The 12,953-nt window shown below is 40.6% G+C and overlaps 1 protein-coding gene across 16 annotated transcripts in view; it reads left to right on the forward strand.

Moving 5' to 3' along the window:
- The window catches only part of LYPD6B (LY6/PLAUR domain containing 6B), a 202,832-nt gene that overhangs the window by 124,959 nt on the left and 64,920 nt on the right, over positions 1-12,953 (forward strand). For 4 of the 16 annotated variants that reach the window (XM_053597336.1, XM_053597342.1, XM_053597345.1 and 1 more), the window contains exon 2: positions 10,584-10,760. The exons of 10 other annotated variants lie outside the window; for them this stretch is intronic. The gene's annotated coding sequence lies outside the window, so the exon portion shown is untranslated. Of the gene's footprint in view, positions 1-9,142; positions 9,286-10,583; positions 10,761-12,288; positions 12,333-12,953 lie in introns of those variants that run through there. 2 more of the 16 variants (XM_053597337.1, XM_053597349.1) reach the window with 2 other exon arrangements.

The raw sequence follows: 12,953 nt of genomic DNA on the forward strand, positions 1-12,953 counted from the left end.
AATCTGTACCCAACTGCAGATGTGGTGAGGACGTTAAAGTGCTAGGGAAGGAAGAGGGCCTGTGGAAAGGCTCCTGACCTCTTTTTGGTCATAGATCTTTTGCGGATCTGGTAATAGTGCCAGGCACTTTCGTCAGGAGAATGTCCAGGCTCACAGACTCACGTCCAGCCTCTTTCTCTTTCTCTCACTCTAGTCTAGACGTGGGGTGTTACCATACAAGAGCAATTAGTAGTAGAGATATTTATGCAATTTTTTTTCATAAAAACAACTGTGTTGACTCAATTACATACTTCTCTGGGCCATTTTAGCCTCCAGGTTGCCAGTTTGTTTCTCTTGTTTAGAGAGCTCCTGAGGAAGGATGAGGAGGTCAACCGAGCTGCAGAGTAGGATTAGTGGATGGTGGACAGACATGTGCGCCTCTGACTTCCTACCGCCTGCAGTCCTACCGAGCAAACAACACTCACATCACCAGGCAAACGTATCATTAGGAATGGTGATAAGTGCCGCAGAGGGTAGAGACCACTGTGTGAGAGATACCAGGGCAACTAATTTAAAGGGAGGCCAGGCGCGGTTGGTCATACCTGCAATCCTAGCACTCTGGGAGGCTGAGGCAGGTGGATCACCTGAGCTCAGAAGTTCGAGACCAGCCTGAACCAGAGTGAGACCCCGTCTCTAATAAAAAAAAAAAAAAAATAGAAAACTTAGCCGGGCCTTGTGGTGGGCACCTGTAGTGCCAGCTACTCAGGAGGCTGAGACAAGAGGATCGCTTGAGCCCAGGAATTTGAGGAGCTAAGATGATACCACCGCACTCTAGTCTGGGGGAACAGAGTGAGACTCTGCCTCCAAAAAAAAAACAATTTTTTTTTTTTAAGGGGAGAAGGCCATGGAAGGACCTCTTCGAAGGTGGTAGAAGAGTGTGTGGAACATGGACAGGGCGGGGCAAGAAAGAACATTGCGGGTATTCAGAGTTAGGAATGAGCAGAGATCTAGAATGCAGTTGAAAAGTTATGTGTCTTCCCGTATCATTTTCTTCATTTTATTGGTGAAAACAAAGCCAAAACCAAAAACCTAAAGTCTAGAAATTAAGGTATCCAAAGATTAATTTTGTGTGTGATTTTGGTATCCTGTTTTTCTCATTTTGCGTTTATTGAGCATAAATTAGTCTCCTGCACTCAGCTCAGCGCCTACAAACGCACACAGGCCTGTGCACGTCTACATGGTGATGGCTGGCCCTGCTCATCTTAGCTGCTTTTGCGTTCAACATATGTTTTTTAAGTCACTGCTGAATGCAAACCCCTGTAGGAGGGGCAAAAGAAGTACCCGCTTTCGAGGAATTTATATTCTAAGAGGCCAGGGAAGACTCCCCTATGAGGAACCAGGATATATTACATGCTTTGTGAAGTGGTTACTCAGTTAAATTCTTTTCTCCCCCCACCAACTGCCTCACTCTGCAGATATATTAACCTCCCCTACTCCTCATTATAAGGAAACTTCTTAAACTTTTCTTTCTTTCATGCATTCCTCAGAAAGTAACCATGAGTCAGCCCTTCCCCTTTCTTTTTCTTCACATAGCTGCTGAGGGTTTGTGATAAGAGTCTTGTTCTGTAGACTCCTGCTCCTTCATTCGTAGCTGTTTCTTTTAGTGTTGGTCTCTGCATTTCTAAATAATGTGCATTTACCACTTTTCTTGTTTTGTAAGGTTTAAATGTTATCTATGACTTTTTGTTATGACCTGAAGACTCTGGTTAAATTAATAATAACCATATAGTTCTGCTGTTTTGTCCCTGCTTACCCAGTGATGTACTGTGAATACGTGCTCATTCTTGTATTCCTGAGATTCTTCCTGTAATTCTTCTCATTTCACATGGAGGTTATTATTGATTGAATGCATGTGCAAGTAATTGCTACAAGAAGCCCGGAGCCCTCAGTCCTCTCCCTTAAATGTGCAAGGTCTCTCTCTCTGCTTGCCATGGAGCTATTACACTGGTATTTCCCTTTGTGGTGGTTCTTTGCTGGGATTATTGTTTTCAGAATCCTTTATCATCCTCTTCTTTGCTTACTCTTTTGTTTTGCTGGTGCACATCCTCTAATTTCTTTCTAAGCATCTTTTAATAGGAAGCCAAGTTCTTGAGCCCTTGCATATCTAAAAATATCTTTAATTCTGTGCCAGACAAATGATCTCTCAAGTATGAGGGTAGAATAAAGATTGAAATAGTTTTCTTTTAGAATTTTGCAGGCATTTTCCATGCTTTTCTGTATTTATGTCATTTTGATTCCTGATCTTTTATTTCCGATCTCTTTATTTTCTTCTCTCTGGAAACTTTAAAAAAGTCTTTTCTTTTTCTCTGGTTGTGAAATTTTGTGATGTGCCTGTTCTTTCATTCATTTTCTTGAGACTTCTCTGAGCCCTTTCAACCTGAAGACTCATGTACTTCAGCTGTGGAAATCTTGTTTTTCTTCCCTCTGGTTGTTTCTAGAACTTCGGTTGTTTTGACTTGTACTGATCTTCTGTGCCTCTTACAATTTCTTTTCACAAATTTTTCTACTTTCTGGAAGATGTTTTTGACTTCGTCTTCAACCTATCTCCTGATTTCAAAAAATTTCTAACTTATTTATATTTCTAAGCATCCTACCCTATTCTCATTGTTATTTTCACACACAAAAAAATGTATCTATAAAACTAGGACTGGATGACATTTTTACCTTTTTGAGGGTATACATATACACACACGTACATATATATATATATATACACACATACACACACACTCACATATAGTTTTATGTGCTTTGTTGCCTGGAAGTTCTGTATATTCTTTGTTTTGGCCCCACATTTGCATGTGGGAAGTTTTCTTCCTATGTCTGGTGATTCTTGGCTGCCCTTAGCTGAAAGTTCAGCACCAGTGGGTGAGGTTGTCCTGCAGTGATGGATGGTGTTTCTCTAGGGCACTTCAGTTTCTCCAGAGTATCTTCCAGCCTCCGGGAGGAGGGAAGAGGCAGGCAGGTGTGATGGGGAATGCAGGGAGAAGCTGTGTGGCTCTTTAGCTGGACCCTGCTGTTGCAGGGGCAGAGTAATTCAGCATGCAGACTGTCACTTGATTCCCCGTTCTCAGTCTCATACTTCATCCCACTGCTTCACTGTGCCTGATGCTTTTGGGTCCTGAGAACTCTCTAGTTAAATTTTTCCAAAGACCGAAGCCCTAGTCTTCTGTAGATTAATGTCTTGCTTTGTCAGGCTGGGGAGATGAACTGGAGATCTAACTTTCTCTGTCTTCTTTGAATCTGAGGTTCGCCCCTGCCTTCTTGCCACCTGGTGTCCTCAGGTCCTGAACCCTCAGATTCTGTAGAACAAATCAGCTTACTTGTTCTAGGTTTCATGTTCACAAGCTGTTGATAGTGCAGAGAATATCATAAACTAGGTTCGTTATCATTTGTCCTTCTGTGTTCTATTATCCAAAGTCCTCTACAATTATTTACTTCTTGTTCTCTTTATCTTCGTAAGAAAAATTTAAGAACATTAACCAACATTCTTTTTAGTGAGGATTTGAGAAGGGAAGGACAGGAATACTTGTTAATGGTCTGCCATTTTTAATAGGATGTCTTTCTGTTTTCTGATCTTTTTTTTTTTTTTTTATTAAATCATAGCTGTGCACATTAATGTGGTCATGGGGCACCATGCACTGGTTTTATATACTGTTTGAAATATTTTCCTCAAACTGGTTAGTATAGCCTTCCTGGCATTTTCTTTTTATTTATTTATTATTTGTTGTTGTTGTTGGGGATTCATTGAGGGTACAATAAGCCAGGTTACACTGATTGCATTTGTTGGGTAAAGTCCCTCTTGCAATCATGTCTTGCCCCCAGAAGGTGTGACACACACCAAGGCACAAAAGGCAATGCTGTGTATCGTAGTAATGGAGAGCTTAGAAGAGCAAGGCTGTATTGTTTACATATGGATGTATACATCTATCTATCTATCCTTCTCTTTCCCTCTGTTAAAATATAGACTAGAGGTATTGTCACCAAATGAAAGTGTTTGTAACAAGGAAAGAGAAGAGAGGGAACTCAAGTAAAGGTAAACTTTATTTCTCTTAAAATCGTAAAGCAAAGATGGTAGAACATCAACATGCTTTTACTACAAATGGAGAAATATACTGTTGTTCACTCTTTTCTGTGTATATTAAGATGATTCTGATGTTCATCCTAGTTTGGGTTTTGCTGTGCCATATGGGTGATCATCTGAAAATGCAGATGTGGCCACATCTCCCCTCTGTCCTAAAGCCTTCTGGGGCTCCCATCTCCTGTAGACTCAATTTCAAGTTCCTTTCAAGCATCGGCAGTACAGATGTTGGCCTAACTTTCTAGACTTACCATTGCTCACCTTTCTGTGTCTTTTCTGATGCTATTTTTTTGGTATTTAACACTTTTCCCTGACTTCCTACATTTGGTTATCAAAATATTGTTTATCCTTCAAGATCTGTCTTAAGTTCTACCTCCTCTATGAGACTTCCCTGTTTTCATAAGCTTCTTTTTCCGTGCTTCCCACAGAATTTCATTTATATTTCTTTTGTGGTACAAAAAATACTGTGATATGGGTCATTGTTATTTATGCTTCACTTATCCTCCTTCACATTTATGCTTCTCTTGTCCCTAAACGTAAGCTGTTTGAAGGCAAGGACTGTATTATCCACTAACTCTCTGTATCTTTTATTGATCAGATGTTTATGAGCACATGTTACATGCAAGGCTCTGTGCTAGGTCATGGGTACGCACATGAGGAAGGCAGAGTTTCATCCATTCTGTCAGGAGGCTTATATAGAGTACTCTAAGGGACAGTCCTATAAAGGAGGAGACAGAAAGAATCCCTTATCTGTCTGACATGCTGTTGAATTTTAAAAGAAGGAAGAATCCAATGTGGTCAGCAAAGCTGGACAAGGACTTTTGGTGTGAGTTGTCATTTGAGTTGGGCCTTTCTCTGTAAGACATTAACAAGGAGACATGGGTCAAGATATGGGGCTTCTTAAATTATCAAATATATCCCAGACAGAAGATCTTCAAAGACTTAGAAGGTTTTGAGGATCTGTGTAGGACACTCATTAATTTACTCTGACCAGAATCTGGACCAAATGGAGGTGGGGTGGTGGAAAATAAGTGTGGGAGAGATGTTTTGGACCCATTCCAATGGACCTGGATGCTTGCTTACAAAGAGGTTGGGTTTTATTGAGTTCAATGCCATTGAAAGTTTGTGGACAGCGTCATGGCATGATCAGCCTGTGGTATGGTCAGTAAAGGAAGCTGGTAGAGCAGTGAAGAAGTTATGGTGTGATCTAAGACAGGTGATCCTAGCCGGAGTCAGGATGAGGTGGCAACAGGCATGGCAAAGAGATGTCAGGTATGAGCAGTTTGTGGAGCACATTTGGTTCAACTGGACTTCATCACTGTGCATCGTGGAACCAATTGGAACTGGAGAGTGATGAGGGGAGAGCCATTGACTCAGGAGGTCTGACTGGGAGGATGAGGATTCTGATAATATGAAAAAAAGAGTTGGGAGGAGGATGGAATTTAGTGGCGAAGATGGTGTTTTCTGGTTTCGTATAATGTCATGGATTAAATAGTATTCCCCTCCACCCCCCGCCAAAATATATCCAAGTCCCAATCCCTGGCACCTTTGTAGTTGTAATTAAGTTAAGAATCATAGGATGAGCTCATCCTGAATTTAATATGGCCCTTATATCCAATGATTGGTAGCCTTATAAGAGAAAGGAGAAAAAGATATGACAGACACAGGAGGCAGGGTCTGTGAAGGCAAAGCTGATAGTGGAGTTATATGGCTACAAGCCAAGGAAAGTCAAGAATTATTAGCACCCCCTGAAACTAGAAGGAAGGGACCCTGGAACAGATGTTCCACAGAGCCTCCAGTGTGAGCCAGTCTTTCCAAAATCTTGATTGTGAACTTCTGGCTTTCAGAACTCTGAGAGAATAAATTTCTAAATGTTTTAAGCCACCAAATTATTGGTAATTTGTTACAGTAGCCCTATGCCAAGCAGTCCCAGTCTTAACTTTTTTATTCTATAAGAAAAGATAGAAATTTATTATGAAAATCCTGTTGCTTATGTTCGTTTGGTGATGGGGGCAGGGTGGGCAGAAAGGGAGAGTGGTAGTGTTGAAAAATGAAGTAGGTAGAGTAGATTTGCCTCCCTACAGGAAAAACTATTTCAAAAGCAAGAATCAATCAGTAATAGAGCATTTACTGAGGTTCTGTTTTATGTCCAATTCTATGCTAGGCCCTGAAACAGATATAAGATAATAAGATTCCATATGGATTCTTGAGATGCTCACAACCCAATAATTCAAACAAAACCATTTAGCAAAGCTAATGCACAATCAAATGGTAAGGAATATAAGGAGTATTGAACAGGATGAGGAAGCTTAGTTGATTATTTTGAATAAATTTGATTGATCCTTGAAGTTTTGAAATTTTCATCATTGACTTTAAGGTTCTGTGACAAAGTCACTCAAGATTAAGGGTGTGTTCTTTGATCTCTTAAAGTCAAATTGTCCCCTGGCTTGAGGCATGATGCATGCTAATTTACCAGCAGAGCCCTGGAATATGTCGGCTGAGAAATCATCCTCTCTTTTCTGGCTCATGCTCTGCAGCCACAGAATCAGTGGTGGGTGGGTTGGGGGAAGCGGGGTGGGGGGGGTACTGCGCAATCACCTGCAGTAATGGTGGGAACTGAATGCATTCCAGCCCTGTCTTATCTAAATGGTTTGACAGGTTCCCTGATCACCTGGCTAATTGCATCAGTCACCTTTTTCTTCCACTCCTGGGTGTCAGCAGTCCCCTGGGGCAGGAACATGCCTCTGGAGGAGAACTCTCAGTGTCACTGAAGCCTGGAGAGGACTTTGGGGCCTCAAGGCTGCCCCCGGGAGTGCTTGAGGGCATTGCTGATAATGAAGGGAATTTTATATTCATCTGTGTATTCTTCTGGGCAAAGCGAGCAAGACCAGGAGTGCTATAGGTTAGACACTGTCTATAGAGAGTGTGGAAGTTAAACTATGGTGTTTGTGGCTCTTGGCACTAACAAAGGACTTGAGTCAACTCTCTTGTAGGTACCTTTCAATGAAGGAAAAGGTTATTACTTGTCAGTCAAGTACTGAGACAACTGGGAATCCTTTGTGTGCTCCTTTTCTCTTTAAGAAGAGAAGAAACTAAGGTTGGTTAAGGCATCTGAGCCAGCCCTAGGTAATAAGATAAGAGAAATGAAGATGCAAGTTCTGGGAATAGCATCCCAAAATGCTGTTTGCTACCTGGGTAACCTCTATTTAGCATAGATAATTTGGGGAGGCAGGGAAAGGTCTCATAATATGGAAACCAGAGGCCTTGGGGTAGTGCTCCTCTGTTTTAGAATAGGGGTCTTCAGGGTATCTGTGACATGTTCATACTTGTGACACTCTTTGGATTTAGAGGTAGGGGAGTGAATGACAGGAGGTTCTTGAAAGGAGTAGGAGATGGAGTCCCTGCTACCTTTACAGACTCTTCCCTGGGAATTCTGGCAATCAAAGGAGAACAACCAAGGGAGGGTGTCTTAGCTCAGGGTATGACAAATGAGTACCATAGATGAGGTGGCTTAAACAACAGAAAGTTATTTCCTCACAGCCCTGGAGGCTGGAAGTCTGAATGTTACTGGATGAAGAGGGTCCGGTCCCCTATCATTGTCAGCCAATATGCAGAGACAGGGATAGGTCCACCAAACTTTATCTGTCAGAAGGCTGGGGTTCTGGAGTAGCCTCTCCAAGACTGTTTAGTTCTTCCGTTTCCAAAATTACAGTTTTATACATGAAAGTTCAAAGCAAAGACCACAGCAAACCCTATTCCAAATAATAATCAGCATAACTCAGTGACCTATTACAACATTCTAGTTCAAAAGTTATTCTCCTAAATCAATCCACCTACACTCTCAAGTATCTTTAGGGTGGGAGCTAAATTTACAAAATAGTAAGAGGGAGAGGCAGGGAGTGAAGGTCAGGCAGGACCAAAACCGATCAGGCCAGCCGACCAGGCCAGCCGTGTCATGTCTGCTCTAGCCTGACAGACTCCATCTTATTCTCACCGCACGTGCCTTTGTAAAGTCAAGGTGTCAGACGGTTGGTGGCCTCTGAGCCCTTTCTCCTGTCTGCAGATGGCCATTTACTCCCTGTGTCCTCACATGTCTTCTGTCTGTACATGTCTGTGTCCTAATTCCCCCTTATAAGGTCACTAGTCATATTGGATTAGGGCCCACCTATATGACCTAATTTTAACTTAATTGCCCCTTTAAGAACCCTACCTTCAAAGAAAGCCACATTCTGATGTACTGGGGATTAGGACCTCAACATATGTCTTTTGCTGATGAGGACACAATTCAGCTCACAACAAGAGGGAATTGGCCATCTACCAAGTTCAAGTTTATAACTGATAAACCCTGATTTCCTGGTTGGGGTTCTTGTCTTTGAGAATGGCTTTAGACCAATGGGACATGTTTTGAGTAGGAAGGCAGTTGACATGAGAAAGGTATGAATGAACTTAATTATAACTTGCAGGGTTAAAAAAATTGTTACAGTTAAAATTCTAGTTCACAAGATGTCCATCTCATCTACCTCCAAAATGTGTATTACTGAGGCCCTGAGTTGGGGGATTGAGTCATGGCTTGGGACAGAGAACTGAGTGCTTTCTCTTTCTGGGGGTTTCTGATCATGGTACCTTGGAATCCTTTGCATCAGCATCCTAATTTCAGTGTGTAAGGGCCCACCTTCTACAACCTGTGGGAATGTCTCCTATTTTTGAAGCAATGGATTACTTACCTATAGAGCAAAAAGAACAGTCTTAATAGTATACATTTTGTGTTCATCTAAAAAAAAAAAAACCTCTTGTTCTAGATAAAAGTGTCACTGGAGGAACTCAAGACTTAAGTTTCTATAATTTTCAAAAACAGCTTTTGTTGTTTAAGTAACATGTTCCCAGCTAACTGAACACAGTCAAAAATGAACTTCAGCTCAGCTGAGTGCTAATGGTCTGGGGTGACAGCAGATCCTCCCAGCTGAGAAGTGTCTGCTGAACAAAGCAGCCTGAATCATTCATGGCTATTGATTTTGCTTGCAGTTTGCTTGCTGATGTGCAAAAATGGTCGTTTTTTTGTCAGTTTCCTGTGGACAACTACTGATGCCATACTGGGCCACTTTTGTGAACTCAGGTGTGGGTGACATCCCCCTTTCACGCCATCTGCTCTTCTATACACTTTGAAGGTAAAAAGAGTCGAGTAGAGCTTCTCTCTTTTGATATCAACTACTAAATTTTCATGCCAGGGAGCTGTGTTTTTTCTGAGGACCCACATGTCCACACAGAAGCCTGCTTACCTTATTTATATGCCCTGGAAATAAAAGCTTTTGGATGACAAGCAGCTTAGAGATTCTGTCAGGGTATTTTGTCTGCAGGGATAGAAACCAGTGCTTCGTGGTACTGCAGTGTCTGATTCTTGACATCAGCTGTTTTGACAGTAGCCTATTATCACTGGGTCGGGGGTCAAGAATGACACATTCTAAGCTTTAGGCACCATAATATTAGCAGTTATACATATCAGAGGCCATTCTAATCTCACTTCAGCTTTAAATATGAAGAACATTAATTAAGATGGGGGAGATTTACTACATCCTTAGGGAAGATAAACTGTTTAATAGACTTCTGTATTCTTACTACTACTACTGATTCTGAAACAAAGTTTGTATTATATAGTTTCTTCCTTGTGGAGTAGTTCTTTTGCTTATGTACTGTTTTAGAATATGTGTAATATTATATTTTACAATTCAAAACTTTTCACATTGTAAGTGCTCAATAATTACTCAGTGAATTGTATAAAAATTGACTACACAATAAACAAAAAGTGGCATGTATTTCCAATGGGAAATTATTCAGCTATAAAAAGGAATGAAATTCTGATATATTCTACAACATAGATGGATCTTGGAAATAACATATTCTATAAAATAAGCCAGATGCAAAAAATGGCAAATACTGTATGATTCCACTTATCTGAGGTGCCTAGAACAGGCAAACTCAAGGAGACAGAAGGTAGAATAGAGGTTACCAGAGGCTGAGCAGAGGGGAAGTCGGGAGTTATTGTTTAATGGGTACAGAGTTTTGTTGCGGTGATGAAAAATTCTGGAAATGGGTAATGATGATGGTTATATAACATGGTGAATATACTCAATCGTACATGAATTGCACACTTTAAAATGGTAAATTTTTTATTGTATATATTTTACAATAATAAAAGAAGTTTTAAAAATTGATTTCAGTGCAGGTAGGATATATGAGACTAATACATATGCAAAAGTAGGAAAATCAAACTTTTTTAATTCCTTAGACATTTATTACCTGAACTTGGAAACCTGCCTGAGGTAGTTTTCTTATTTAGAGAAATAATATTTATTGGAACTATCTCAAGGAATATGGAGTTCATTAATTCTCCCAGAAATTCTAATTTTTATCCTGGGATCAGGCCAGATGATCAGATTGTTAAGTGATTGGGTTTTTTCTCTTTTAGCCTCATCAGATCACTTCAGTGACGTGGCTTTGGCATGATGTTTAATGTTGGAGGATGCTGTAAGAAGTATTATAAAGAGACTCCTTACTATTTATTGTTAACTAACTACTCCCCCTGTCTTCACCCACAAATGTGAAAGATAAAGGATCATGTAAAAATTTACCCAAGGAAGGGAAGGTTAGTACCTTGGGAAATTTTTTTAATGACAAGAAGAAGTTAACACTCTGGGGTGGTATGTGTACTGTATTTTATAGTATGTTCAATGTGATTATATCGTGTTTATTTTCTTCTTTGCTTTGGCCATTAGGAGGCTCAGCGCCTAATTTATGAACCATGTCAAGTAATGGTTTAGCACCTTACAGCATACATTTCTGTGGATTAATTTTTCCTCATGTGTGTTCTTCTAGTCTCTTTTTATGTTGTCTTTTTTACATAATGTATTTGCTTTGTAAGTTAATGCATACATGTTTTTGAATTAGATGGTGCGTGGTTAGGGTTCTTCGGAGAACCCTGACCAAGAGGATGTATGTCTGTATATGTAGGTGTGTGTGACTATAATATATATGTACATGTGTGTATGTGTGTGTGTATATATAAGGTGTCCATAAAGTTCATGTGCGCACACTATTTTAAATTGCACAAACTTTATGAACACCCTGTATACACACACATACACACGTGTACATACATGTACACCCTTTATATATATGGAGGGGGGAGAGGGAGAAAGAAAGAAAGATTTATTTTAAGGAATTGTCCCGTAAGATTGCTAAGGCCTGGCAAATGGGAAGTTAGAGGGCAGGTCGGCAGGCTGGAGACACTGGGAAATATTGCTCTTGCAATCTTGAGTTCAAAGGTAGACTGGAGAAAAGAATTCCTTTTGGGGGGAACCTTAGTCTTTTCTCGTAAAGCCTCACTAATTGAGGGAGATGTACCCATGAATGAAAGGTAATCTGCTTTACTCAAAGTCTACTAATTCGAAATGTTAATTACATCTAAAAACACCTTCACAGCAGCATCTGGACTGATGTTTGACCAAATGACTGAGTACCATCACCCCCTAGCCAAGTTGACACATAAAAATAACCATCTCAGACAGGGATCAATGTATAACTGATTTTTCTTAAAAGTGGGCATATCATCTTTTATATTTGCTTATGCGAGGGCTTGTAGGGAAAGATTCCAATTCCTTCCCACCTCCTCATCTGGATTCATTATTTCATCAGCTGGGGAGGGCTGTCTTCCAAGCCAGGTTTGGTGAGATGGCACAGAGTCCTCATTGTGGATGTGTGTAATGTGTGAACGTGTGAATGTCCTGGCCTGCCAAATACCCCGATGAATGTCAGTGTTACACAAAGTTCTGCCAGCTCTTTGGTAAACAGACATTTTGTGGAGGGATGTGATGTGATGTATGATTTCACCAATTATTTCCATTTCCAATCAGATGGGGCCCAGGTGTGTGTTAATAAAACGCTAGCACATACTCTCTGTCCTTAATGGTTCACCTTGACCGAGTCCAGGGGTTTCATGCATTTGATATTGTTCAGTTGATTATATTGCTGTTCTGTTCTGAAATGTCTCCAAACTTCTGGAAACCTGCCTTTAGTTAGAAAACGTTCTGGTTGTCAGTAACTCATTAAAAGCAGTAGCTCTTACCTTATCTTTTTTGACTTTGTGGGCTGGTTACTTTGTGCATAAAGCTCTTCACTGTTCCAGAGAAGAGACCGACACCACATCCTTCTTCTCAAGGTAAGAATTGCAGCTATTATGAACAACCCCTGGCTTTTCCTTTGTGGTCGTGGGATTAGGTTGTTGGAGATCCCTGTGGACTCCTGAACACCTGGGGACGCTGTCTTTTTCCTGTTCCCCTGACAAGTTTCCTGTCCCATCTGAATGCCTCACTGCTTATTGTGGTTTGGGGATTTGGAAGCCTGGTTTAGGCTTGAGTTACATTTCTGGTGAACCCATGGGGAGAGTCTCCATGCCCAGAAAGTGGTTAATGGATCAAAGATATCTCTACTTACCATAGAAGACACTGTATTAATTAAAATAGAACCTATTCAGAGTAACCTTCTCAATGATGGATGGAGACCTATGAGGGGTGGGGAAAAATCTTTAAAAGCATCTGTGTTAAATGAAATACATTGTAGAATACACTTTGTGCATGTGTGCACTAATTGTTGGGCATTTATAATTACAGGACATTTAAATGGTAACCCTTCGAAAATATTTACTGATTCAAAACTGGATGAGAGTGTTCCCCCAACAAAGAGATAACAGCAGAGGTCTGGGCACATTTAGAGTTGTGCATTTTGTTGATGCGTGCTTTTTACTTTGTTCATTTTGCCTTTTCGTTGAAGGTGTGGTGCA

This window comes from Nycticebus coucang, chromosome 7 (genome assembly GCF_027406575.1).
Source record: "Nycticebus coucang isolate mNycCou1 chromosome 7, mNycCou1.pri, whole genome shotgun sequence".
Taxonomy (NCBI): domain Eukaryota; kingdom Metazoa; phylum Chordata; class Mammalia; order Primates; family Lorisidae; genus Nycticebus; species Nycticebus coucang.